This window comes from Triticum urartu, chromosome 6A (genome assembly GCF_056163025.1).
Source record: "Triticum urartu cultivar PI428250 chromosome 6A, HENAU_Tu73, whole genome shotgun sequence".
In the NCBI taxonomy this organism is placed as follows: Eukaryota; Viridiplantae; Streptophyta; class Magnoliopsida; order Poales; family Poaceae; genus Triticum; species Triticum urartu.
In genome coordinates, this window is record NC_141878.1 from 421,448,212 (window position 1) to 421,461,691 (window position 13,480).

Genomic DNA, 13,480 nt, shown 5'->3' on the forward strand with positions numbered 1-13,480 from the left:
AGGGCTGATCTGGAGTCCGTTCGGGGCTCTGGAGAGGGGAATCCGTCCCCATCGTCATCATCAACCATCCTCCATCACCAATTTCATGATGCTCACCACCGTGCGTGAGTAATTCCATCGTAGACTTGCTGGACGGTGATGGGTTGGATGAGATTTATCATGTAATCGAGTTAGTTTTGTTAGGGTTTGATCCCTAGTATCCATTATGTTATGAGATTGATGTGGCTATGACTTTGCTATGCTTAATGCTTGTCACTAGGGCCCGAGTGCCATGATTTCAGATCTGAACCTATTATGTTTTCATGAATATATGTGAGTTCTTGATCCTATCTTGCAAGTATATAGTCACCTACTATGTGTTATGATCCGGCAACCCCGAAGTGACAATAACCGGGACCACTCCCAGTGATGACCGCAGTTTGAGGAGTTCATCTATTCACTATGTGGTAATGCTTTGGTCCGGTACTCTATTAAAAGGCGGCCTTAATATCCCTTAGTTTCCGCTAGGACCCCGCTGCCACGGGAGGGTTGGACAAAATATGTCATGCAAGTTCTTTTCCATAAGCACGTATGACTATATTCGGAATACATGCCTACATTACATTGATGAATTGGAGCTAGTTCTGTGTCACCCTATGTTATGACTGTTACATGATGAACCACATCTGGCATAATTCTCTATCGTCGATCCATTGCCAACGAGCTTTCCATATATTGTTCTTCGCTTATTTACTTTTCCATTACTATTGTTACAATTACTACAAAATACCAAAAACATTACTTTTGTTATCATTACCTTTTGCTACCGTTACCACTACTATCATATTACTTTGTAGTAAATACTTTGCTGCAGATATTAAGTTTCCAGGTGTGGTTGAATTGACAACTCAGCTGCTAATACTTGAGAATATTATTTGGCTCCCCTTGTGTCGAATCAATAAATTTGGGTTGAATACTCTACCCTCGAAAACTGTTGTGATCCCCTATACTTGTGGGTTATCAAGACTATTTTCTGGCACCATTGCCGTGGAGCATAGCTCTATTCTTTGAGTCACTTGGTATTTATATCTTCTTATCATTATGAAGAACTTGAAAGATCCAAGAACCAAGTTTTATCCCTCAACTACGAGGGGAGGTAAAGAACTACCATCTAGCTCTGCACTTGATTCACCTTCTGTTTTGAGTAAGCTTGCGACACCTAAACCTGCTTCTGCTATTGATTCTGATATGTCGCATGTTATTGATGATGCCACTTCTGTTATGCATGATACTTATGATGAAACTACTTCTATGCTTGATACCACTACTCCCTCCTTTTCGGTTTATAAGGCTTATCTCGAAATCTTAGTTTTTTCATTTTATAAGGCTCAATTTGGTTGTTCCCATCACAAGTTCAGATTTCAAGGTGCGTTAAATAATTGCATGCAAGTATTAAGAGAAAATTGACCAATGCATGTACTTTATGCATGCATGCATTGCAATGAATACATTGGTAAACATAAATTTTTGAGGAAAACAAGAGTATTAATTGGGTGCTTTTGCAAATTAGAAAAAGTATTCCACCACTCACCATCTATCTTGGTTGGTGAGATTTTTCAATTGAGCCCTATAAACCGGAAAGGAGGGAGTAAGCCACTTGGTGAATTTCTGGATGAACTACTTGCTAGGGCCAGAGAGAATGAAATTATTGAAATTGATAATATTGGCGAAAGTGATGATGAAGACTCTCCCCCTAATAAATATGAATTGCCTGTTGTTCCTGAGGGTTATGTTATGGATGAAGAAGCTACTAGAGCTATTTTAGCTTGCAATGATAGATATGATCTAAAGAGGTTATTAGCTAAATGGAAGCAGCAATCCCTTAATGCTAGAATGAAACCTGACCCTGCTTTTGCTACTTCACCTATCTGTGTTACTGTCGATCCTGACATAATTACTTTGGTTGAATCTGATCCTTTTTATGGCTATGAATCTGAAACTGTTGTGGCACATCTTACTAAATTAAATGATATAGTCACCCTATTCACTAATGATGAGAGAACTCGTTACTTTTATATCCTTAAAATATTCCCGTTCTCATTAAAGGGTGATGCTAAGATATGGTTTAATTCTCTTCATCCTGGTTGTGTGCGTAGTCCCCAGGATATGATTTATTACTTCTTTGCTAAATATTTCCCTGCTCATAAGTAACAAGCTGCTTTAAGGGATATATATAATTTCGTGCAACTTGAAGAAGAGAGTCTCCAACAAGCTTGGGGGAGGCTTCTCCAATTACTTAATGCTTTGCCCGATCATCCTCTTAAGAAAAATGAAATACTTGATATCTTTTATAATGGACTAACCAATGCTTCCAGAGATTCCCTGGATAGTTGTGCTGGTTCTGTTTTCAGGGAAAGAACATTGGATGAAGCTGAAATTCTATTAAATAATATGCTGACTAATGAAAATAATTGGACACTTCCTGAGCCTATTCCTAAACCAACTCCGAAGAAGAGAGGTGTTCTATTTCTCAGTCCTGAAGATATGCAAGAGGCAAAGAAATCCATGAAAGAAAAGGGTATTAAAGCTGAAGATGTTCAGAATTTACCTCCTATTGAAGAAATACATGGTCTTAATTTACCGCCTTTCGAAGAAATGCATAATTTTAATCCATCTCCTATGAAAGAAATACATGGCCTTGATAACCCACACAGGTAGTAAAGGTAAATTCTCTCTATAGATATGATAAAGCTGAAATCCCATTTACTAACTTTGCTAGCCCATGCTTTGATGAGTTTGATAACTTTATGGTTAAGCAAGAAGACTTCAATGCTTATTTTGGTAGAGAATTAAAACGCAGTGCTGATATGCTTGAACACTTGGGTGATTATATGGCTAATGTCAAAGGTGAACTTAAACATATTAGTAAACATGCTTCTATGGTTACCACTCAAGTAGAACAAGTACTTAAGGCTCAAAATGATTTGCTCAATGAATTGAATAGTAAGAATAATGATTTTGCTGTTAGAATGGCCACTAGAACTGGTAAAACGACTCAGGAACCTTTGTATCCTGAAGGCCACCCTAAGAGAATTAAGCAAGATTCTCAAAGAAAAAAATAGATGCACCTAGTCATTCTAAAAGGAAGAAAAATAAAAATGATAGGACTTTGCATGCTTCTAGTCAACTTATTGCTGAAACACCTGAGAATCCAAATGATATTTCTATTTCTAATGATGAAACACAATCTGGTATGAACCTGAGCCTAGTGATAATGTTAATAATGGTGTTCATGTTGATGCTCAACCTAGCAATGATAATGATATAGAAATTGAACCTGCTGTTGATCTTGATAACCCACAATCAAAGAATCAGCGTTATGATAAAAGAGACTTTGTTGCTAGGAAATATGGTAAGGAAAGAGAGCCTTGGGTTCAGAAACCCATGCCTTTTCCTCCCAAACCATCCAAGAAAAAGGATGATGAGGATTTTGAGCGCTTTGCTGAAATGATTAGACCTATCTTTTTGCGTATGCGATTAACTGATATGCTTAAAATGAATCCTTATGCTAAGTGTATGAAAGATATTGTTACTAATAAAAGAAAGATATCGGAAGCTGAAATTTCCACCATGCTTGCTAATTATACTTTTAAGGGTGGAATACCAAGGAAACTTGGAGATCCAGGAGTACCCACTATACCATGCTCCATTAAAAGAAACTATGTTAAAACTGCTTTATGTGATCTTGGAGCCGGTGTTAGTGTTATGCCTCTTTCTTTATATCGTAGACTTGATTTGAATAAGTTGACACCTGCTGAAATATCTTTGCAAATGGCTGATAAATCAACTGCTATACCTGTCGGTATTTGTGAGGATGTGCCTGTTGTGGTTGCAAACGTTACTATTTTAATGGACTTTGTTATTCTTGATATTCCCGAGGACGATAATATGTCTATTATTCTTGGAAGACCCTTTTTGAATACTGCAGGGGCTGTTATTGATTGCAACAAAGGCCATGTCACTTTTCATGTTAATGGTAATGAGCATACGGTACACTTTCTGAGGAAACAACCTCAAGTTCGTAGTATCAATTCTATTGGAAAAATTCCATCGATTATTTTTGGAGGTTTTGAATTTCCTCTACTCACTGTCAAGAAGAAATATGACATTCTAATTATTGGGGATGTGCATATCCCCGTTGAGGTAACTTAGTGTTATTCTAAAATTCTCCGGTTCCATGTTATTCGGAATGAGTTTGTTAACAAGACTTGATCAACCTTGTTAGTGGATTCCTTTTGATGATCATGCGATGGATGAATTTAGAAAACACAACTCTCTATACCCTCCTTTTACTTTCTGTTATTTATGTTAAATAAAGCAAAAATAGTAATTTCTGTCTGTTTTCTAATTATCCGTGCAATATAAAAATACCCAAAAATAAAAGTTCTCCAAATGCCCTGAAATTTAAATATGATTTTTTCTGGAATATTTGAGAACATTTGGCACTGAGAACACATCAGTGGGGCATCCACCTGGCCATGAGGGTGGAGGGCGCGCCCTACCCCCTGGGCGCGCCCCTGCCTCGTGGGCCCACAATGGCCCTCTTCCACTTATTCCTGCACCCACACACTCCTTCCTCCCACAAACACCATTATCCAGCTCAAACCCGAGTGCAAGCTCATTTTGCTGCCATTTTCGATCTCCTTGCTCAAAGCACCTCTCACAAAACTGCTTTGAGGGATTGTTCGTTGGTATGTGACTCCTCCATTGGTCCAATTAGTTTTCATTCTAGTGCTTTATTCATTGCATATTTTTGCTGCTTAGGTGACCCTATTCTTGAGCTTGCATGTCAAATTTATATGGTTCCAAGTAGTTCTAATGCATGATATAGGCTCTAGGCACTTGTAGGAGTAGTTTCTATCAATTTTGTTGAGCTTGGCTCACTTTTATTTGAAGTTACTAAAAATTTCAGAAATTTTTCGGAGGGAGAAATATGCTTAGGAAAATGTACGAAGGTGGTTCTTCAAGGAAGCAAGGACCCAGGCTTGCAATGCATGATGCTGACGATGAGCCACCAAGGAACGCTCCAGTGGGGCCCTGTGAATGGCCTTCAGAGGACTTTATGGATTGAGCGGGAATCAAGGAAGAATTTAACGCATATTTGCGTAACGCTGATCTTGTGAGCTTGGAGGAGGAAAAGTGCCGCCAGTACCACTATCTCACTAGTTCCTTTGTGAGGAGGTTTGAATGTTCATCTTCACGCAATACTCCAACTGTCCTGTTTGATCTTTATGAAAATTCTTATACTATGGACTTAGAGGATTTTACCACTGCTTGCAAACTTCCACAATGGGGTACTGCTAGTGAACCTCGCAAATCTGATTTTAGAGATTTTCTTGCTAGTATAACTGTGGAGGAATTTAGAGATATAGCACAAGCTACCATAGGGAGCATTCATTTTCCTGCTATACATTATTTTGCTCTCTTCATAGGTAGATGCATTAATGGTAAAGATGAAGCATGTCACATGTGTGTCCTTGACCTCAGTATTCTTAGGAGTGCTGTGTTAGGAGATAAATCTTATAATTTGGAAGCCATTATTGCACGTAGGTTGCATCTTAATAGATTTAATGAAGATTTCTTTGGTGGAATTTATGCAACCAGATAGATAATTTTCTTGGTATAACCATACGTGAGGATGATATTGAGTTGCCCCCTGCTTATTTGGATTATGAGGCTATGTTTCGTCATCAGTTTGTTTAGAGGAACAATCAGTTCCTCCAGTACCGACTAATCTTTAACAGACAACGCACCTATCATGTCGCTCTCCCTGCTTCTACTTCCTTTGACTTTCAGACAAAAGGGAGATATTTTATAACCAGAGAGGAGGCGGAAGAGTATAAGAGGAGGGCTGAGATAGCTCGCCTCCAAGCTGCAACCCAGGATGCAATGACTGCTGCATCTCAGTATGATCCCAACTACAACTTTGGATATCCGCCAGGCCATCCGTGGCATTAGACAAACTTAGGCCAAAAGCCTAAGCTTGGGGGAGTACGTATTTCCCACCGACATTACATTCATGTTCACACACTCATTGCTAGATGTCGGTGCTCATACGTTTTCATTGTAATATCCATGCTAGTTTATTTCCTTTTTATGCTTTCTTCTTGTATGTTTAATAAACCTTAAGAAAAATAAAAAAAATTAGTTGTAGCTTTTAGCTAGTTTTAATTTCCATGCTTGTAGAAGTAATTAAAAAGAAAACTCAACAAGATTTCTTGTTCTTCTTTTGCTTGTTGGAAGATTTCCCGTGTAAATATTTCTTTTCTTTTCTTTGGGGGTCGATAGGAGAAGACCATATTTAAATTGTTGAAGTGGCTCTTATATGCATTATTGTTGATCTGAAAAAAGAGCCCATATTGCCTTATCTTCTCCTGTTTATTGAATGCTTACAGATTCCAGCTTAGTCCAATGCACGTTCACTATTATTATTATCCACATCGTTCGATCGTGCAAGTGAAAGGAAATTATGACAATATATGATGGACTGACTAAGATGAGAAAAACTGGTATGAACTCGACCTCTCTTGTTTTTGTAAATATGATTAGTTCATCGTTCCTGATTCAACCTATTATGAATAAACATGTTTGTGATGACAATTAGAGATCATAGTTTCTTATGCCATACTTAATTAGCTAGGAGCTTATAATGGTTTACCTTGCATGCCAACATGCTAGTAAAATTGTTGTGATGTGGTATGATAGGGTGGTATCCTCCTCTGAATGATTTAAGTGATTTGACTTGGCACATGTTCACGCATGTAGTTGAAACAAAATTAACATAGCCTCTACGATATTTATGTTCATGGTGCATTATATCCTACTAATGCTTGCATTCGGTGTTGATTAATTTTAATGCATGTTCATGACTGTTGTCGCTCTCTAGCTGGTCGCTTCCCAGTCTTTTTCTAGCCTTCACCTGTACTAAGCGGGAATACTGCTTCTGCATCCAATCCCATAAACCCCAAAGTTATTCCATATGAGTCCACCATACTGTTGACACCAGATTTTGGCACGGTCAAGAACTTATTTAAGATGACCTCAAATGGAGAAGTGATCTACATGAAAAAGTTTCGTATTCTTGATATGAACATCTTTGAAGTTTGGGTCATCGCCGTCCGATTTCATCTCGAAGGCCGAAACTATGCTCAAAGTACTAAGATCTTATATTCAGAGTACAGTTTGGCCTATTAAGCCCCTAAGACTACCTCAACTGGAAAAATGATCTACACGGCTTGTCTTCGTCTCATCGAAACGATTGATTTTGATATAAAAATCATCCAAATCCGAGTTCGTATGCAAAAGTTAGAGCAATCGGAGTGCAGCCCTTTCACGACGTGAGATGTGGCGCGCCCCACCAAACACATGTCTGATGGGTAGCGCGAGAAATAGCCTGTTTTGCGCGACCGATTTGACCCTCAAGATGACTTCTGATCAAAAAACGTTCTACATGAAAGTTGTTCGTCTCGTCGAAACGGTCAAGATTTCTTTTGGGCTCGTTTCCATCTGAGATCGTTTACCACCACAAAAAATACCCGCAAGGTGCAGCCAGTTTAAACCGAACAGTTTTGGAAAGTTCGGACAAAACCAATCCGAATTTGACTAGGGTTTTGGACGTGAATCCAAGACTTTTCCTTGCACGGGAAGTCCAGCCGCCTCTTATATATCTATAAGGGGTGATGGCCGATTGAACAACACACAATCGAACAAACACATCTACTACTTTTTCGTGTTCATCTACTTTTTATCTCTCCCTTGTATCTGTCTTCTCGTTCTTCGTCGGTTCTTCTTGTTGCAGGGCGGCGAACCTCGAGGCCCTAGGGGCGGGCAGGCTGACCTAGGGCAGCCCATAGCCGCCGCGCCCCTCGACGGGGTTCCTCCCGGGCGTGTGGGGCTTCAGGTCTACAAAAGCACCTGCCGGATTGTCTTGCGTACCGCGCTTCCGGCGGGTCTCCTTCGACGTGAGTTGCGGTGCATCACCCTCGGTGTTGGAGGTACACGGTGACGTGTTCGTGTGTGAACACACTTTTTGGCGACTCCGCTGGGGACAAAGCTTTGAACGGTCTCCAGCCCGTTCTTGCTACGAAGAGATCGTCATCAAGTTGCTGCAATCTACAAAGTTAATATGAATACCCAATTCCTCTTTGTAGATGCAAATAATCCATATGTTGTTGCTGGATCACCTAATGAGCATAATGTATCGGCTAGCCCTAGTTTTATCAATCATGCATCTAATTATGCGCAAGGGCCGATGCAAAACAATCTTCATGATTTAAATTCTTATGATTTTAGTAACGTACAACATATGTATCCAAACTCTCATGCATCGGCAACCCCACAAATCCATATGCCGATGAACAACATGATGAGTTTGGTTAATCAATTTGAAACACCTCATTTTAAAATTTCCAATAGCATACAAGAAAGTGTTTCACCTTTTTATTCATCGGCAACTAATTTGCAATATGTGAATCCAACCTTGCCGATGGATGGGAGAATTGGCCATGCTACTACTAGCTATTCGGCCAGTTACTCTCAACCATCATATGCTACACCTCATGTTAGTAATTTTTCAACACTGTATGCAACTGTAGATGTTCATAATTCGGCCCCGCATCTTCATGGTCATAGCCGAATAAGTGAAAATTTTACAGGAACACATGTGCCGTCATCAAATACTGTAGCATATAATGCATACTCTACGCAATTTGAGAATTTCGGCAACACTCGCAAATCATTGCCGAAAGAATCTGAAAGTATTGCGGAACAATCTCTTCCAGAAGCGGCTGTGGCTGCATTAAAAAAGAGTTTGGCACAAAACAAGAGGATTAGTGCTCTTTGCCTTGAACAATATGAAAAGGGGTTGTTTCCTGATTATGCTGCAATAAAGGCTAGAGTTTTGCAAGAAGATGAAACTTCATCAATCGATACAATTGGCGAGAGAGCATATCGTTATACAGAAGTGCATACACCTCCACCTAGTACCGCAACGTATTATACACCCCCTACATAGTTGCAAAGTTTCGGCAACACTAACAGTTCATTGCCGAAAGATCCTAAAAGCATTGGGGGGCAAACTACACTAGAACGGGCTGAAATTGAGAGGGGAGTTAAAGCTTTGCGCGATAGGGTGCAAGTACTTCGCCAAGAGAGAATTGATAGGGAATTAGCTCAAAGAAAAGAAGCCTTGCCAATTGATATAACCAGTGAAAAGAATGATGATTCGGAAACTAAAAGTGCTTCGGTTGAAAAAGCCGAATCAAGTTATATATATTCTGAATCCATCAATTCCAAAGAGGCAAACATTGTTGAGAAAGGGCATGTAAAGTATAGCAAGACAGCCATACTTGATTTTTCTGAAGTTAATGGAACCTACTTCGTGCCCTATGAGTTTCATGCCATAGAAATTGATGAGCTTCAAGAAGAAGAACAAGTAGCCGAAGAAAGTTTGGTGGACGAAGATCTTGAAACTAATGATGCACGAAATCAAGAAAAAGATGATGACAAGGCGTTGGGGAGCTATCCGAAGGTGGAGCAAGATATTCTTCACGTCACGCCACCATCATGCTCTCCCAACATATTTGAAGAGGTATGTCTAGCAATTAATTTACCTGTTTTCAGATTTGGTCATGACTTAGTTGTTGATGCATATATTAGAAAAATCTTCATAAGAAATATTGAGAGTCCAATGAAGAAGGGTAATTTATTTGTTAGCAATCAGATTGTCACAGAGCATATTGGTCAACATATTGCACCATTCAGAAAGATCGATAGTGAAAAAATATTGCAGCCAAGGCTTTCCCCATTGCTTTATCTAAAGCTCATATCTAATTGGGTAGCTTTGCTTATTTCTTACTTGGCTTACACTTGGTCTCAACTGAGACATCTATGTTCTAAATATCTTCGTTTCAGAAATTTAAAGCCAAGGTTAAATTCTATTAAGAAAACTGATGCTAATATAATATCTTATCCAAAGACATCGGGGATAGAGTGGAAGACACAATGCATAGCTGAATGGGGGAGATTCCAAATCTGAACCATTCATTTGCTTATCTCCAAAGCCGTTCACACAGCAAGAATGGCTAAAAAACAAGAAGTATACCTTCAATTCCAGCATGTGTGATCAAATATTTGATTTGTTGTTGAGAAATAATTATATTAGAATTCTTGATCACCATGTTGAGCCATTTGTCGAGGGATGAATGTATTGTAAATTTCATGATTCGTCCAAGCATAATTTTGAGGATTGCAACATGTTCCCTCAAATAGTTAAATCGGCCATTGATAAAGGACGATTAACATTTGTTGAGACACCAATAGATGACGAGTCTATTCCAATTGGTCCTGACGGCAAAATGTTTTTGCATCGGCTACTTCGAGCTGATCCATTTAAAGAGAAGGTAAAAACTGCAGGTTATGGGATAAAGCTTTCAAGTAAAGAAGTTGTTGAAGAGCATAATGAACATAATCTTGAGGGTGAAAGTTCCATCAAAGCTACAATGAAGACGCCAAGGACTAGGGGCAGCAAGCAAATTCAATGGTCGATGAAAGCAAACCAAAAGAAAACAAAGGCCGAAATAAGCGCAAGTGTAAGAGATCAAAAATCACCTTCGCTGAACTATTGGATAAATATCAAAAGAAGAGTTAAGAGAAGAATTCTTATCGGCCAAATCATGCAAAGAAACCAAGATCACCCCCCAAGGCACAAATATGAGGATCGGTATTGGCAAAGTGAGAATTTTAATGCAACATATTCATATCCTTATTTTGGGCCGCCAATGCCAATGTCGTGGATGCCTCCATATGCTCATATAGATCCATATTCATCATGGGACAGGTATGATACAAGGGCACATTCTCCATCTTATTTTAGACCATCCCACCAATACTATGCAGCTCCAAGAAGATCAACATTTGAAAAATCATGCGTCAAAGACCGTTGCAATCATAAGGAATTGGTCCAGAGCTCAAGGAAGAAGAAAGAGGTGGTTAAGCAAGTTTACCGTGTTAAAAGAGATGGTCGTAAGAGTGCAACTTCATATTTGATCTCAAATGAAAAGGAGCCAATTAATGTGTTGACATTGGCTACTAAAGACAATGAGACAAAGCAACCAATTATTGAGAGTCGAAGTGCCAAATCTGAAGAAAAGAAGTTGAGAGTGCACAAGGCCAAAAAGGAATTGCCATTGGTCAAAACAGAATCACAGCCAAGATGCCCACTCGGCCTATCCTATTGGCAAAAGAGGGAATTACAAAAACTTAGTGCACAAGAACTTGAAGAAAGGACCATGGCATGGGTTCCCAAAGGAAGTGCTCAAAATAAGAATTATGTGAAAGCATACATTACATGACGTGCGATAAAGATGAAGAAGGAAAAGAGTGAAAACTATGAAGCACCAAGCCGAAGGTTTCAACATCTTCGGTCCACACATTATCCATGTTCTTCAACTATGTCGTTGATGTCTATGCCATAGAATTCATCATCAGATGTAATTTCTACTTTGGATTATTTTAGCATTGCTCATACATCTAGACATGATCATTGGAGATAGTTGGCTTAGTAAGCATCCGTCTACCACGTCGGTCATGGTGTATTGCACATCTATCAATAGCCGATGCTTATTCTTACCAACATAGGTAAGGCCGAATTGGAGCTCACCACCTTGGCCACTAATGAAACTTTTATGCAGACAAAGTAAGGATTCAAGAAAGTTCATTGTTGATTATCTGCAAGATCCTAGCAGAAGGGTGGACAATATGGTTGATGGATGGTCTTGACATGCATACCTATGGAACTTTATAGTCGGATTAATGAAGTTGGTAAAGTCACACAAGCTTGCATCAAAATATTCACACAAACAATGGCCGATATAAACTTATCGTCCTAAGAATATGCAAAATGGCTGATGGAGTGTTGACATCGTCCTTGGAGCAAGCTATGTGCAAGTTATTTTTCGGCACACAAGCTTTGCCGAAAAATAGGGGGGCATGTGTTGACACCAGATTTTGGCACGGTCAAGAACTTATTTAAGATGGCCTCAAATGGAGAAGTGATCTACATGAAACAGTTCTGTATTCTTGATATGAACATCTTTGAACTTGGGGTCATCGCCGTCCGATTTTATCTCGAAGGCCGAAACTATGCTCAAAGTACTAAGATCTTATATTCAGAGTACAGTTTGCCTATTAAGCCCCTAAGACGACCTCAACTAGAAAAATGATCTACACGGCTTGTCTTCGTCTCGTCGAAACAATCAATTTTGATATAAAAATTGTCCAAATCCGAGTTCGTATGCAAAAGTTAGAGGAATCGGAGTGCAGCCCTGTCACGAGGCGAGATGTGGCGCGCCCCACCACACACATGTCTGATGGGTAGCGCGAGAAATAGCCTGTTTTGCGCGACTGATTTGACTCTCAAGATGACTTCTGATCAAAAAACGTTCAACATGAAAGTTGTTCGTCTCGTCGAAACGGTCAAGATTTCTTTTGGGCTCGTTTTCATCCGAGATTGTTTACCACCACAAAAAAGACCCACAAGGTGCAGCCAGTTTAAACCGAACAGTTTTGGAAAGTTCGAACAAAACCAATCCAAATTTGACTAGGGTTTTGGACGTGAATCCAAGCCTTTTCCTTGCACGGGAAGTCCAGCCACCTCTTATATATCTAAGGGGTGATGGCCGATTGAACAACACACAATCGATCAAATCATCTACTACTTTTTATCTTTTATCTTTTCTCCCTAACCCTACTTCTTCTTCTTCCTCGTTCTTCGTCTGTTCTTCTTGTTGCAGGGCGGCGAACCTCGAGGCCCTAGGGGCGATCAGGTCGACCTAGGGCAGCCCATAGCTGCCGCGTGCCCTGACGGGGTCCCTCTCGGGCGTGTGGGGTTTCGGGTCCTCAAAAGCACCCGTTGGATTGCTTGCGTACCGCGCTTCCGGACGGGTCTCCTTCGACGTGAGCTGGAGTGCATCACCCCCGGCGTCGAGGGTACACGGTGACGTGTTCGTGTGCGAACACATATCTACCTATATACGGTATCTACCTGCCGTTCCAAGTAAATTTGTATGTGCCAAACTCTAAACCTTCAAATAAATATCCTATTTTCTATGCTCGAATAGCTCATTTATCAATTAGGGTTGTCAGTATGTTCCATGTTAGGCGGGTTATTCTCAAGAGGAGTGGACTCCGCTCCTCACTCACGAGAAAGTGGCTGGTCACCGGGATGCCCAGTCCCATGCTTTATGCAAATCAAATCAAAATAATTGCAAACAAAACTCCCCCTGGGACTCTTGTTAGTTGGAGGCACTCGTTGTTTCGAGCAAGCCATGGATTGATGCTTGTTGGTGGAGGGGAGTATAAACTTTACCATTCTGTTTTGGAACCGCCTATAATGTGTGTAGCATGGAAGATATCACAATCTCTTGGTTGTTATGTTGACAAT